At 44.0% G+C, this 14,815-nt stretch overlaps 1 long non-coding RNA gene and 1 pseudogene across 1 annotated transcript in view; both read right to left on the reverse strand.

Annotated features, from left to right (window-relative positions):
• Positions 1–14,815, reverse strand: part of LOC143962757 (uncharacterized) — a 92,430-nt gene that overhangs the window by 41,603 nt on the left and 36,012 nt on the right. The gene's annotated exons all lie outside the window — the stretch shown is intronic.
• Positions 4,855–4,973, reverse strand: LOC143965307 (5S ribosomal RNA; annotated as a pseudogene).

A 14,815-nucleotide genomic window follows, 5' to 3' on the forward strand; every position in this document is an offset into this window, starting at 1 on the left:
TTATATGTCTATAGACCGCTCACCAACCACACTGACCAACCCAAACAGCAGATGCAGCGCATGGTGACTGGCGCAGGGTAGGCCGCGATTATAGGCCCCACCGCGGGAGCTGAGGCAGCATAATATAGAGGTGCAACATCAGGCAGAAAATAAATGGGCGGAGTGTAAACAAAAAATCTCCACATGATAGAAAGTAATGAGGTGTAATCCATGGAGCAGGAATATCTGGTAACAAAATATTATATTAAATATGTGTATAGTATGTGACAAAGGTATATTGTAAGTAAGTAATTTTAATAGTGAGCCCAGTGTGGCTTCAGAGCAGGTAATAACTGAAGTGTGGAGAATACCAAAAAATATTAGTGCAAGAGCCTGTGTAGTGGAGTAATTATCAAAAAACATAAGTGTATATGGGTGTAAAGACATGAAAGAACCCACCATTGGGGAGGAAGAGCAAAAGGTGTCGCAACGAAGCCCTACCGGCAGTGCAGTGACCCCCAGAAGCAGACTGGCCATGTAAACAGCCAGCTCCGAATGGGGAAAGTATATATATGCCGCCAACACCACACAGTGGACCAATGGGGGAGATAGAACTGCACCTGGGCTGAGTGAAAACCGGCGTGGAAACTCCTCCGTGGGGGACACAAGATGTTCCAGCTGAGTGCCGGTGTCATGACGTCATCACGGACGTCACACACACGGCATACCTGCCGCCATGCTCACAGTGTGACGAGCGTGGCACCGATGCGAGGAGGGACATCCGCTCGATTCTCCCAAACACAAAAGGTGCAAGGGGAGGAGGGGGAGGACCCACTAATCACATTGCAGCTCCCGCGATGGAGAAACAAACACACAGCCAAACCCATGCGCCAAATCAACCACACAGGGCATAATACTGGTCAGGTGGAGAGCATGTATTGGATATCTAGAAAGGGCCATCCATGTGGGAACCCTGGACCAGTGTCAGGAAGGCTGTCTGTAACAAATATATATATATATATATACCATGTACACAACCAAATCGTATTAATATAAATAAAGAGAAACAATATAAGTAAGCATCATAACTATATGGGCCTTAACAAAAAATACCCTGTAGATGAGGGCGGACCTCACACAAGGACGGCAGGGGAACACTGCCAGTCCCAATTATACAATTGCTTCCATCCCTATATAATACAAGAAAGAGGGGGAGTTGGGACTTTAAATGAAGTACCTCATGGTGCTTCCATCCTGGTAGTGAATAAAAACTAATGGTAGTTGGGACTTTAAATGAAGCAATTGGCTAGTGGAGGTAAATTGTAAATAAATAATGTTTAATTAATGACATTAATCTAAAAGCATAGAAAGTATTTATTCATTTCATATATAATACATAGCGTGTGCAAAAGGCATGTGCCCACATGGTGTGTGTGTGTGTCCATTAACTGGTATAAAAACAATGTCATAAAGTATTAGTAATAACTGGGTGAAGATCAATCCGTATGGAATGTAACTGTGACATCAAGTATAGCTCGACGCATTTTGTGGATTTTTCCAGTTATTACTAATACTTTATGACATTGTTGCCGTGGAATTTGTATGCAATGGTATCTATATATAGTTTTTATTACTTTGATCATGTGTTGCTATGTTTGTACTATTCTACTCATCATGTTTATGCCTTTTGCATGCGCTATGTATTATATATGAAATGAATAAATACTTTCTATGCTTTTAGATTAATGTAATTAATTAAACATTATTTATTTACAATTTACCTCCACTATCCAATTGCTTCATTTAAAGTCCCAACTACCCTTTAGTTTTTCTAGAAAGAAATTTTTTTTTTATTAAGGTTAGTTCTGTTCAATTAGGCTGGCCATACACTGTTAAGTTGAGTGAATAAGAAAAAATTGAACAGACTCCTCCCTTCACACTACTGTATATAGTGCAGAGGAACAAATCACCTCTGCTGGACTATTGTATTAGAATACCTGAACAACGGCTGCATCTGATTGAAAAAATTATTGGGCCGTCAGTACTTGTGGAATAATAAAGACAATGGTTCATATAAACATTAGATAGAAATAAAAAGGGTTAATTCCAGTCTTCCTATGTTGTATTTGGTATTAAAATGCTTTTAAATGTGTTCAAATGAAAGATTTGTTTTTCATTATCGAGAAAGTGGTTAGATAGAATAAGCTTTTTCACCTAAATACGATTATGTAACAAGTCAATGCAAAAGTCTAAGTTCACCTTTTCCATAAAATAGTCTAAGCACTCAGCACTGCCTCAGTAGATAATAAAATTGGGCAGCTTTGCAAAATGTTCAAAAACTTTTTTGTCATACCGTGAGGCCATTTGGCCCTCTTGGAAGCCTAACTAAAAAACGCACGTCCTGCATTGTTGCTAGGACTAGTGTGGGGCGAGCGGTTTGGACTGAGCATAAGTTGGGCCCGAACATCACCCATTCAGTGAACACCTTAGCGGGGTGCTCAACGGAATGTGCACCCACCCAGCGCCTTACAATGCACTGCGAGCTGTGCAGTGCATTATAAGCTCTGATTGGCTGAAGCAATGCACCTGACTGCTGGTCAGGTGCAAGGCTTTATCCAATCAGGAAAAGGTGAATAGCTGGTTGTTAAACAGCCAAAGATTAAAAAAATCGGCATGGGCCCCCCCTCCAAATCCATACCAGACCCTTAGCAAAGCAATACACGTGTATACCAAAAAAGGGAGGGACCTCTGTGTCCCGTGATGTACTTCAAATGAAAGGATTTTACAGGTAAGCTGTTTTAAAAATGCCATTTTCTTATCGTACATGACGGGACACAGAGCCGTAGTAGTTACTATGTGGGATGTCCCATAACAATGCCAACTGAAGGGAGGGAGACACAACAACAAGTAGGGCACTAAGAGACTAGAGGACTAGTACTGCAGCCTGCAGTACTCTGCGCCCAAAGGCGATATCCTCATGACCTTTTACATCTATTTGATAGGATCTGGTAAATGTATAGACTGAAGACCAAGACCAAGTTGCGGCCTTACAGATTTGAGCCATGGAGGCTTGGTGATGCACTGCCCAGGAAGCACTAGAGGAGGAGTGCGTTTTGATTGGAGAGGGTCGAATCCACCTCTTTAACCATGCGCTTGAACGATTACTTGTCGAATCTATTAAGAATAGTAGATTTCAATGCTGCCTGTCCTACTTTAGGACTTTCAGGCAACACAAATAAAAACATCAGTTTTTCGAATCTGAGCTTTAAGTAGACATTGGCTTCTCTCACCACATCAAAACATTTAGTGATTTTCCTTCCAAAGAGCAGGATTCTGGAAAAAGAACGGTAGAACAATATCTTGGTTTAGATAAACCTGATACTACCTTTGGTAAAAGGTTAGGATGAGGACGCAATACTATCTCCTCCTTGTGAACAATAAAAATATGGCTCTTTACAAGAAAGAGCAGTCAATACTGTACCCTTCTTGCAGCAGATATGGTTACCAGAAAAAATTGTTTCCTTTTCAAAAAAGGACCAAGGGAATATGTTGTATAGGCCCAAAAAAGGCTGTTTTGTAATGCCAACAAAACTAAATTCAAGTCCCAAGGGTTCAGGGGTTACTTAACTGGAGAAAAGCCGAGTTACCCCCTGAATAAAGTTATGGCCCAAATAATGGGAAGCAAGTGGTCATTGAAATAATACCAATAAGGCTGAGACCTGTCCTTAGAAAGCACTCAAGGCCAGCTTTATTTCTCACCCCATGTGCAGAAAAAATCAAGGACTCTATCTAGACTTATTGCCTGGGGTGCAGCTCCTGGTTTCACACAAGGAGACATATGTTACCCAAACTCCATAATATATATAACCATGGAGGCTGGCTCTGCATAAACCAAGGTAGAAAACTACCGAACCTGACAGCCCACGCTTCTTCAGAGTGTGGGACTCAATAGCCAAACCGTTAAATTAGCGTTTGTAAAGTAGGATGGAATACCGGACCTTACAAAAGAAGGTCTGGCCGTGGAGGTAGGATCCATGGGTCCCCTACTGTCATCTCTACGATCCCTGCATACACAGATTTCCTGGGCCCTGCTGGAGGCCACAAGAATCACCAACTTCCCTTCCTGCTTGATCCTGCGAAGAAGTTGTGAATGCAGGCTGAATAGGAGGCAATGCACAAATCAGTGAGAACTGATTCCACAGGAATAGCAAGGCATCCGTTCTGCATGCTAGCGAAACCTTTGTTCTTGACACAAAGTTGTCAATCTTATTTGTTGATCATGGACGCAAAAAGATCTATGTCTGGGATTCTCCTTCCTTGACATATTTACAGGAAGATATCAGGGTGAAGGAACCATTCTCCCAGGAAAAACTGCTGGTGACTCAAGTAGTCTGCCTGCCAATTTTCTTTTCCTAGAATGAAAACTGCCGATAGGCAAAGTACATTGTTTTCTTCCCAAGATAGGATAAGCTTCACCTTTCTCTGGGCTGCACAACTTCTTTTGCCCCCTTTGTGATTAATATAGGCCATTGCTGTGGCATAAACGGATTGACTCATAGCAGGACAATACCTTAAACTGAACATTCAGGCCTCAGAACCAAGTATTCTGCATGAATTTTTAAAATGTTAATGGGCAAGGACATTTCTGATCTAGGCCACTTCTCCTGGACAGCTGCCTCCTTCAGGACTGTCCCCCAAACTAAACAAAAAAAGGTTGGCATATGTTGATACTATTTCCCAGGTAAGTGAAAGAAGGATTTTCCCCTTCACAGATTTTTGAATGTTAGCCATAAACTGAGGCTCCGGTGCACTCAGCCTACTGTACCTGGTATTTCCAGGTGGTCTTTCATCCGGGTACTAACCAGGCCCGACCCTAGCCTATGGCACCTGGTATTCCCAGGCGGTCTCCCATCAAGGTACTAAACAGGCCCAACCCTGCTTACCTTCAGAGATCAAACAAGATCAGGGGCTTTCAGGGTGATGTGGCCATAGGCTGATGTGGCTGTAGGCTTTGGAGTCAGACACATTGGGAATATAGAGCTTGAATTCTCTGTTTTAAGCCCATAGGATACTGCTTTGCAGCAGTCTAGAATGAGACTGAGCATAAAGAACGGCCTCAAATGAAGCCAACATCTTTCCTGACAACCTCAGGCAAAGTTGAACAGGAGAAAAAATATCGTCCACTACCTAGATCAGACCTTTATTGTGCTGATCTTAGCCTAGGGTATGAATACCCTTTTCTGGGTGTACTTATGATTAGACCCAAGTATTTTCTTCTTGTTTTAAAGAAGATTCTTCCTAGGTTGAGAATACAACCTAGATATTCCAGGTAGTCAAATGTGGTGACCTTACTTTTGGTCTAAGCAGGCTACCGACTGGTCTAACAAGAATAGATTGACTAAGTAAACCATAATCATTATACCTTGAGCCCTCTATCTGGCTAGAAAAGGAGCCAGAACCTTGTACTCGAGGTGTAGCAGCTAGATTGGAAAGCAGAGCTACACACTGAAAAAGAAGATTTTTCCACTTTGAAAGAAAATGTAGCGGCCACAACCCTTGCAGGGCAGCCTTGACTTATTGGGCTTACCAGTTACCTTCTCTTGGCCTGCTCTTCTACTTCTAGGGGTTCCCAGGGTTGATACCCAATGACTTGAACGCTGACACGGATAAAGTCCTTTTTAAAAGGTTTTATTTTGCAGTAGTAACATCCAATAACACAGTCTCTCATGGGAACAGAGGGCACGGGTGAAGAACTCAGGCACTTTGAACTGCAGGTCTAGCAAAGTCTCTAATTCCACCCAGAGAGTAGCCACTCGCAGCTGGGTACATCAAGGCTGAACAGATCTCTAGCCAGAGATCATGGTAGTCACCACGTTGACTAAAAACTTGAAGCAATCCTATGAACGTATACTTGTTGTATCTAAGGTTGGGCAGGAACTTTTTTCCTGAGTACCTGGAACGTTTCCCGTCTCCTCATTGGTACTGGAAAAACGTGAATTCGTCAATATCCTTCCCAACTCAGTAACCAGGCACTTCCCAGGATGCCACTTGCTGGCCCTCCTCTGAAGAGTTCTCCCCCGGTCCCTTCCACGAGCTGTGGTGTCTCTCCAAGCCGAGAGCACACCCGGACACCTTGAGTTCTCCCTCAGGTACTGCGCCTCGGACCAGCAGGTTCCAAGACTCGGGAACAGAAGGATCCCTACCCCAGACCAGGCAGGTCTATCAGGGGCCTCTAACAGGAACATGTTGTGGGGTGGAGAACACCCCGTGACCGGGATCTCTCAAGGGGCTACCCCGGTCCAGGAACCAGAAGAGACCACATGGGCCTCACAAACTCCTCTCCTTAAACATGTGACCCACCCATCTTAAGTACCAATTCCCAGACTTCTCAGCAGGCCCCGGAACTCCCACTGATTGGTTCCGAGAAGGTTAATACTCAAAACATCCAACCAGGCCTGGTTCTGGCCTGTCATGTGCACCTCACTGCTCACATGACCAGACAGAACTTCCAACACAGCCCGGCCAGACTGATGTCAAGGCCAACCTACGTAATTAACCCCCAGAACCCCTACTGTTCTGAGGCAAAAATGAAATTTACATGCGTATGACATTTTGTCCAAAATGTCATCCGCTATAAAAATATTACTAGTGAGCGAGGCAATAGGCATATGGAGATATGAATCTTCCTGCAAAAAGGGAGAGATTATATTTAGCAATTTCATTTTAGATTTTTGAAATCTAGAATGTCGATTTGGATTTAACCAAATCCCAACCTCTGCTCTTACATGGGCCGCTGTGAATGCTTTTTGCCAAAATATGGTCCAATGCTAGGGAGAAAGATTTCTTTTTTCTCTGGATCCTTAGGAACGTTTGATCTAAGAAAATGAGGAGACGGAAACTCTTGAAACTCCAGTTTATACGTTGGAGCTATTGAGGAAGTCCCCCATTCGTCTTGACATTCCTTGTGCCAGATGCCTGAGAACTGTAGAATTCTCCCTATTGAGCAAGCAGGGGCACCTCCTCATAATGAGGCTACAGTATCTTGTAAGCTTCCTCCCTTAAGACCTCTTTTGTTCCTGGAGTTAACCCTGAGGATTACCCTTTGAACCTGATGGCAGAGGCTGTTTTGAGTGCCTGGAGGCTGATGCTTCTGGCACAGAAGAAAGAACTTTGAAATAAAAAACACAATTAGTCCTTCATTTAAAAGGCAAAAGGGGTATCTTTCTTTTGCTAGAAATTCTTTGGATATATTTAAAATATCCCCAGATAGCTGTCTTACCGCAAAAGGGAAGACTAGCCAGGAGCTTTGCATGACGCTTAGCGAAGGTACAATCTGTCATAGCAACTATTGCAAACAGAAAGCTGCCTCCTGGACCTGCTGAGCATGATACCTTAACCACTTGCCACCCGCCCTATAGGGAATTGACGGTGGAAAAGTGGTTTCATAATCCTGATCAGGATTATGAGCCGCTGCACGCTCCCGGGGGCGCGCATCGCGGCGATCGTTGTTGCGGGGTGTCAGTCTGACACCCGGCAACTACAATCTCGGTAAAGAGTCTCCGACGGAGACTCTTTACCATGTGATCAGCCGTATCCAATCACGGCTGATCACAGTGTAAATGGGATGAGCCGGTGATCGGCTTTTCCTCACTCGCGTCTGTCAGACGCGAGTAGAGGAGAGCCGATCGGCTGCTCCTCTGACAGGGGGGGTCTGTGCTGATCGATTATCAGCACAGCCCCCCCGAGGATGCCCACACTGGACCACCAGGGACGCCACCAGACCACCAGGGAAAAGGTAATCCTCCCTAGACCACCAGGGATGCCAGTCTGTGCCGCCTATGAGTGCCCACCTGTGCCAATCTGTGCCGCCTATCCATGCCCATCTGTGCTGCCTATCCATGCCCATCTGTGCTGCCTATCCATGCCCATCTGTGCCGCCCATCCATGCCAATCCGTGCCGCTCATCCATGCCAATCTGTGCCAGCTATCAGTGCCAATTTGTGCCACCTGCCAGTGTCCATCCGTGTCGCCCATCAGTGCCGCCTATCAGTGCCGCCTATCAGTGCCACATATCAGTGTCCATCAATGCCACCTCATCAGTGCCACTTCATTGGTGCCACATCATTGGTGCCCATCAGTGCCGCCTTATCAGTGCCCATCAATGTAGCCCCATCAGTGCCCATCAGTGAAGGAGAAAACGTACTTATTTACAAAGTTTTGAAACTGAAACAAAAAAAACATTAAAAAAAAAAAAAAATCTGTATTTTTTTATTTGTAGCGCAAAAAATAAAAACCGTAGAGGTGATCAAATACCACCAAAAGAAAGCTCTATTTGTGGGAAAAAATGATAAAAATTTCATTTGGGTACAGTGTAGCATGACCGCGCAATTGTCATTCAAAATGCGACAGCCTTGAAAGCTCAAAATTGGTCTGGGTAGGAAGGTGTTTAAGTGCCCTGTATTGAAGTGGTTAAACACCTGTTAAAACTGGTTTCTCAATGATTAACCAATTACTGTCAGTGCAGGCTGAGACATTCAACCTGCCAGAGAAAAAAAGTTAATTTTTTTTGTTTTTTTAATAGGAATTCCAACCTTTATCCATTGGATCCCTAAGTACTTGAGTAATGTCTGCCGGACAAGTCAACCTACTCACAAAGGATATAGTAGCGTTAATTGCTGGTATAACCTGCTTAGTGACTCTTTCCCAACAATGAATGGACAGGTAAAAGCTTGCACAGCTTGAGGAGGTTTTAGCGAACCCAAACACTCAGTTAAAGGGAAAATATATGTGGAGCAGATCATTCAGCAAGAAATAGTACCATCAACAATCATACAGATTGTGAAAGCTCACCCTCCCGCAACTGACACCTCAGAAGAGTCATCAGCTTCACCCCGGTCCCTTGGGGGAATCGTCTTCACCTGCCCCTAGTTCCTCATTCTCAGGGTTTTAGGAAAATGGAAGAGAATCTGTCACATCTTGACCACACTGGGATGGGATTAACCACTCTGGGATGTGATTAACCCTTTCATGACTAAGCCTATTTTTGGAATTTGGTGTTTACAAGTTAAAATCCATATTTTTTGCTAGAAAATTACTTGGAACCCCCAAACATTATATATATATTTTTTAGCAGAGACTCTAGAGAATAAAATGGCGATTGTTGCAATATTTTATGTCACACGGTATTTGCGCAGTGGTGTTTTAAACGCAACTTTTTGGGAAAAGGGACACTTTCATGAATAAAAAAAAAAAAAAAACAGTAAAATTAGCCCAATTTTTTTGCGTAATGTGAAAGATAATGTTACGCCGAGTAAATAGATACCAAACATGTCACACTTTATAATTGCGCGCACTTGTAGATTGACGACAAAGTACGGTACCTAAAAATCTCAATAGGCGACGCTTTAAATTTTTTTTACGGTTACCAGGTTAGCGTTACAGAGGAGGTCTAGTGCTAGAATTATTGCTCTCGCTCTGACGATCGCGGCAATACCTCACATGTGTGATTCGAACACCGTTTACATACGCGGGCGCGACTTCCGTATGCGTTTTCTTTGCTTCGTGAGCTCGCGGGGACGGCGGGCGCTTTAAAAATTTTTTTTTTATTTTTTTATTTATTTTATTTATTTTAAAATAACTAAATTGTTTTAAAAAAAAAAAAATTGATCACTTTTATTGCTGTCACAAGGAATGTAAACATCCCTTGTGACAGTAATAGGTGGTGACAGGTCCTCTTTATGGAGGGATCGGGGGTCTAAAAGACCCCCCACCCCTCCTTTACACTTCAATGTATTCAGATCGCCGAAAACGGCGATTCTGAATACCGGATATTTTTTTAAAACCGGCACCATTGGCAGCCGAGTAATAGGGAAGTGACGTCATGACGTCGCTTCCGTGTTTACGATGAGGAGACTGGAACGAACCCGATTACGGCTTCGTTCCAGTTCCTCCGCAGCAGCCGGAGGCATCGGACACGGAATCGGTGCTCCCGATCGAACGGGAGCACCGGTAGCAGCGGCGAGAGGCGGCGGGAGGGGGGGACGTCCCCCTCCCGCTCCTCTGGCATAACAGCCGAGCAGCTTTTAGCCGCATCGGTTGTTATACCTGGATAGCCAATCGCCTGCTGCAAAAAACGGTACCGGGATGATGCCTGCAGGTGCGGGCATCATCCCGGTATAACTCCCGGAAGCCGAGTACGCATATCTGCGTATGCTCGGCGGGAAAGGGTTAAAGTCACTAAACTTCTTTTTTTTTTTTTAAAACCTACCATGGCTGAGAAAAAAGAGTAAAGAGAACAGGGGCTGCAGTGTTGAAAACAGTTGCAAACATTTCATGGCCCTGACCAGCCCCCCCCCCCCCAGTCTCTTACAGCCCCCTCCTCTCTTTCAAACAAAGAGTTTTGCCTCTGATCCTATGGGCCTGGAAGCTGCCGAGGTAGTGTGGCATGCCTTTTTTTTTAGTGCTTCTTCCTCTTTGAAAAGGGGTAGCAAATGGCACAAGTGGGGGGCATCTGGTCTGCTGCTGGCTGGAGGAAAAGAAACTGCTTGTTCCGGACACAACGATGTGAGCTCTGAGGAAGCATGAGAAGGTATTTGCTCCATACAGCCCCCAGTAGTGACACATAAGCATGGCAAAATTTACTAACTTAAAGGAGACATTCATAAGAAAATTCAAAAATTACTTAGAAAAACTCCACTTACCTTTCCCGCCGCAGGGTTTTCTGTGGTAAAACCAACAGACCCAATCTTCTCCCTTCACGGTGGGTTCCGTTTAACCTTCAGGAGATGGAGATCCTCGAGGAAACCCACAATCCTGGACCTGTAATAGCACCACCGCCAGTAAAACTTTATGGCCTTACTACCAAAAGTACTGGATCCCAGAGTCCAGCTCTCTAAAAAGAGAAGCGTTTACAGGCAAAATCTTGTTTCTTCGGACACGAGGCCTGGGTACCATTCAATTCGGCCTAAAAGACACTTTGAATAGATCTGGTTACATGACTAGCCCCAGCAAGGATTGCTCCAGAGGAGCTCAGCACAGCACATCTTTACTCATGACCAACACCTTAGACACTGGTGAAAAAACTGAGATACTCCCTGTAGTGGAAGGGGTTATATAGGGAGTGCACTTTTTATCTTAGGGCGTGCCAGTGTCCATCACCTGAAGGTGGCCTATAACCCACATAGTAACTACCATGGCTCTGTGCCCCGTGATGTACAATAAAAAAAGAAATAAAAGGTAAAATAAATAAGAAAAAAAATGTAAAAAATGTAAAGCGCCCTGTCCCGCCGATCTCATCTGCAGAAGCGAACACATGTGTAAATTGCGCGCGCATATAAAAACGGTGTTCAAACCACACATGTGAGGTATCGTCGTGATTGTTAGAGCGAGAGCAATAATTCTAGCACTAGACCTCCTCTGTAACTCAAAACTGGTAACCTGTATAAATGTTTAAACGCCGCCTATGGAGATTTTAAAGGGTCAAAGTTTGTCTCCATGCCACGAGCGGGCACAATTTTGAACCGTGATACGTTGAGTATCAATTTACTCGGCGTGACATTATATTTCACAATATTAAAAAATGGGGTTAACTTTACTGTTGCCTTTTTTTTTTATTCAAATAAGTGTATTTTTTCACTAATAATTGCGCTTGTAAAACCACTGCGCAAATACAGTGTGACATAAAGTATTGCAACGCCCGCCGTTTTATTCTCTAGGGTGTTTGAAAAAAATATAGAATGTTTGGGGGTTCTAAGTAATTTTATAGCAAAAAAAAAGATTTTAACTTGTAAACACCAAGTCCGGGGAATAGGCCCAGTCCTTAACCACCTCGCGCCCGCCCTATAGCCGAATGACGGCCGTAGAGCAGGCGCTTTCATCCGGGAGGCCATCCCTGGACATCCTGTTGTTTACTTCCGCAATGCGTGCCGCCGCGGGCGCGCATCGGGGAAGTTCTGTGTTTGCCGTGTCCCCCGGAGACAGGCAAACACAGATCGCTGTAAACGGCCAATCACAGCGGCCGTTTACAGTGCGATCGGCGTGTCGAATGTGAGATGATCTCATATGTAAACATATGAGATCATCTCTCAGCGCCGCTCTCCCTCCTCACACAGACAGCGTGTGAGAGGGGAGAGCTGAATGGCTGCAGCGGCCGTAAGTGTAAAAAAAAAAAAGTTAAAAAAAGTGCCATCTGCCCCAGTGCCATCCTCCCCCAGTACCATCCTCCCCCAGTGCCATCCTGCCCCAGTGCCATCTGCCCCAGTGCCATCCTGCCCCAGTGCCATCCACCCCAGTACCATCCGCCCCAGTGCCATCCACCCCAGTGCTACCTGCCCCAGTGCCATCTGTTAGTGCTATTTGTCCCCAGTGCCACCTGTTGTCAGTGCCATTTGTCCCCAGTGCCATCTGTCATCAGTACCACGTGTCATCAGTGCCACATAGTGCCATCTGTCATCAGTGTCACATATTAGTGCCATCTGTCATCAGTGCCATTTGTCATCAGTGCCACCTGTCAGTGTCATGTGCCATCTGTTGTCAGTGTCACGTGTCATCAATGCCACTTATCAGTGCCATCTGTCATCAGTGTCACACGTCATCGGTGCCACGTATTAGTGCCATCTGTCATTGGTGGCGCGTATTAGTGCCACGTATTAGTGCAATCTGTCATCAGTGCCATGTATTAGTGCCACGTGTCATCAGTGCCACGTATAAGTGCCACGTGTCATCAGTGCCACGTATAAGTGCCATCTGTCATCAGTGCCACATATTAGTGCCATCTGTCATCAGTGCCACGTGTCATCAGTGCCACGTGTAAGTGTCATCATTGCCACGTATCAGTGCCATCTGTCATCAGTGTCACGTGTCATTGTCCTGGTGCTCCAGGGCCTTCAAAAGTGTAATAAGTAGTCAACAAGTTAGATGTGTAATTTATGCTCCTAGAACACCCAATGGCGCTCCCTGCATGTTGGGCCTCTCTATGTGGCCAGGCTGTGAAAAAGTTCCACACATGTGGTATTGTAATACTCAGGAGGAGTAGCAGAATTTTTTTGGGGGTGTCATTTGTGGTATACACGTGCCATGTGAGAGAAATAACCTATTACAATGACAATTTTGTGGAAAAAAAAATAAAAAATGAAAAATCTTAATTTTGCAAAGAATTGTGGGAAAAAAATTACAACATCAAAAAGCTCACCATTCCTCTTACTAAATATCTTGGAATGTCTACTTTCCAAAAAGGGGTCATTTGGGGGGTATTTGTACTTTCCTGACTTGTTCGGGTCACAAGAAATGAGATCGGCCACCAGTACATCAGATGTGATCAATTTTGTGCGATTCGCACCACAGCTTGTAGACTCTCTAACTTTCACAAAGACCAAATAATATCCACTAATTTGGGCTATTTTTACCAAATATATGTAGCAGTATAAATTGTGGGCAAAATTTATGAAGAAAAATTAATAATTTGCATAATTCTGTTACAGAAACAAAGAAATATGCGTTTTTTTTCAAAATTTTCGGTCTTTTTTCATTTATAGCGCAAAAAATAAAAACCCCAGAGGTGATCAAATACCACCAAAAGAAAGCTCTATTTGTGGGAAAAAAAGGACAAAAAATTAATTTGGGTAGAGTGCTGCATGACTGAGTAATTGTCATTCAAAGTGTGAGAGCACCGAAAGCTGAAAATTGGTCTGGGCAGAAAGGGTGTTTAAGTGCCCAGTAAGCAAGTGGTTAAGTAGTTAATTTGTCCACACCTCCATGCATATCAAAGGACACAACCTGGACCTTATCATTGCTAATGGCTCTTTTGTCTCTGACTGCTCTTCTCTTGACATAGGACTGTCTAACCACCTAGCTATTCTTTTCAATCTGGAATTAGCTTTTTATAACACCTCCATGTTTTGATCTGTAAATTATCGCAACTGAGCTTCTATTGATGAGCCCAAATTTGCAAAATCTGTTCCCTTCCCCCTACCTTGTATATCTTTCTCTGACACCCTTGCTGACAAAATAGATGCCCTTGGTCATGCATTTTCATCTTTCCTTGACATCGTTGCTCTACTAAAAACTCAGATGGTCTCATTCTCTCGTCCGGCTCTGTGGTATAATTTTCACCTACTGTACATTCAATGAAGCAGACTCATAGAGACTGGAGCACAGGTGGTGCCAATCTGGCCTGACTGTCCATTATCAGGGTTGGAAGGACCATTTGTGCATCTATAAGGTTTAAAATTGAGACTACTAGGTCAAACTGTTTCTCCCATGCCACTGAAAAAAATCAAAGTGGCTGCGTTTGATGGCACAGTGGCTGCTTTTGATGGTCACAGTGAGTGTGCAATTGATGGGTGTTTTTTTTTTACAGAATTTTTCAGTTTGTTTGCACCCCCAAAAAATTTTGAGCACCACTGTCATACACTGTAGCTGAAAAGCTGATCAATACATTTGGATTCTCCCGACTTGACTACTGCAATGCTCTTCTCACTGGTGTACCGAAATCCACTATTGATCAACTTCAAAATGTTCAAAATTCTGCAGCCAGAATCCTGACTAGGTCTGGTACAAGTAATCATATTACCCATATCCTGGAGTCCTTGTAGTGGCTACCTGTCAGGTTTCACATAGACTTTAGGATGCTCTTAATCACCTATAAGGCTCTTCATGAATTGGCACCTCATTATCTCTCTGAACTTACAACTTATCAACTTACTCCACTCTTTCATAAATTCTACTCTTCATATTCTGGTGTTCTGTGTGTCCCCTCTACTTAAAGGGGGAAGCTCTGCTTGTTTGCTTCCTCCTCCCCTTCGTTGCTGCATTTAGCACCTTTTGGAGGGGAGGGAGT

Source organism: Lithobates pipiens, unplaced genomic scaffold (assembly GCF_037356315.1).
Source record: "Lithobates pipiens isolate NorthernLeopardFrog02 unplaced genomic scaffold, aLitPip1_a1.2 Scaffold_8, whole genome shotgun sequence".
In the NCBI taxonomy this organism is placed as follows: domain Eukaryota; kingdom Metazoa; phylum Chordata; class Amphibia; order Anura; family Ranidae; genus Lithobates; species Lithobates pipiens.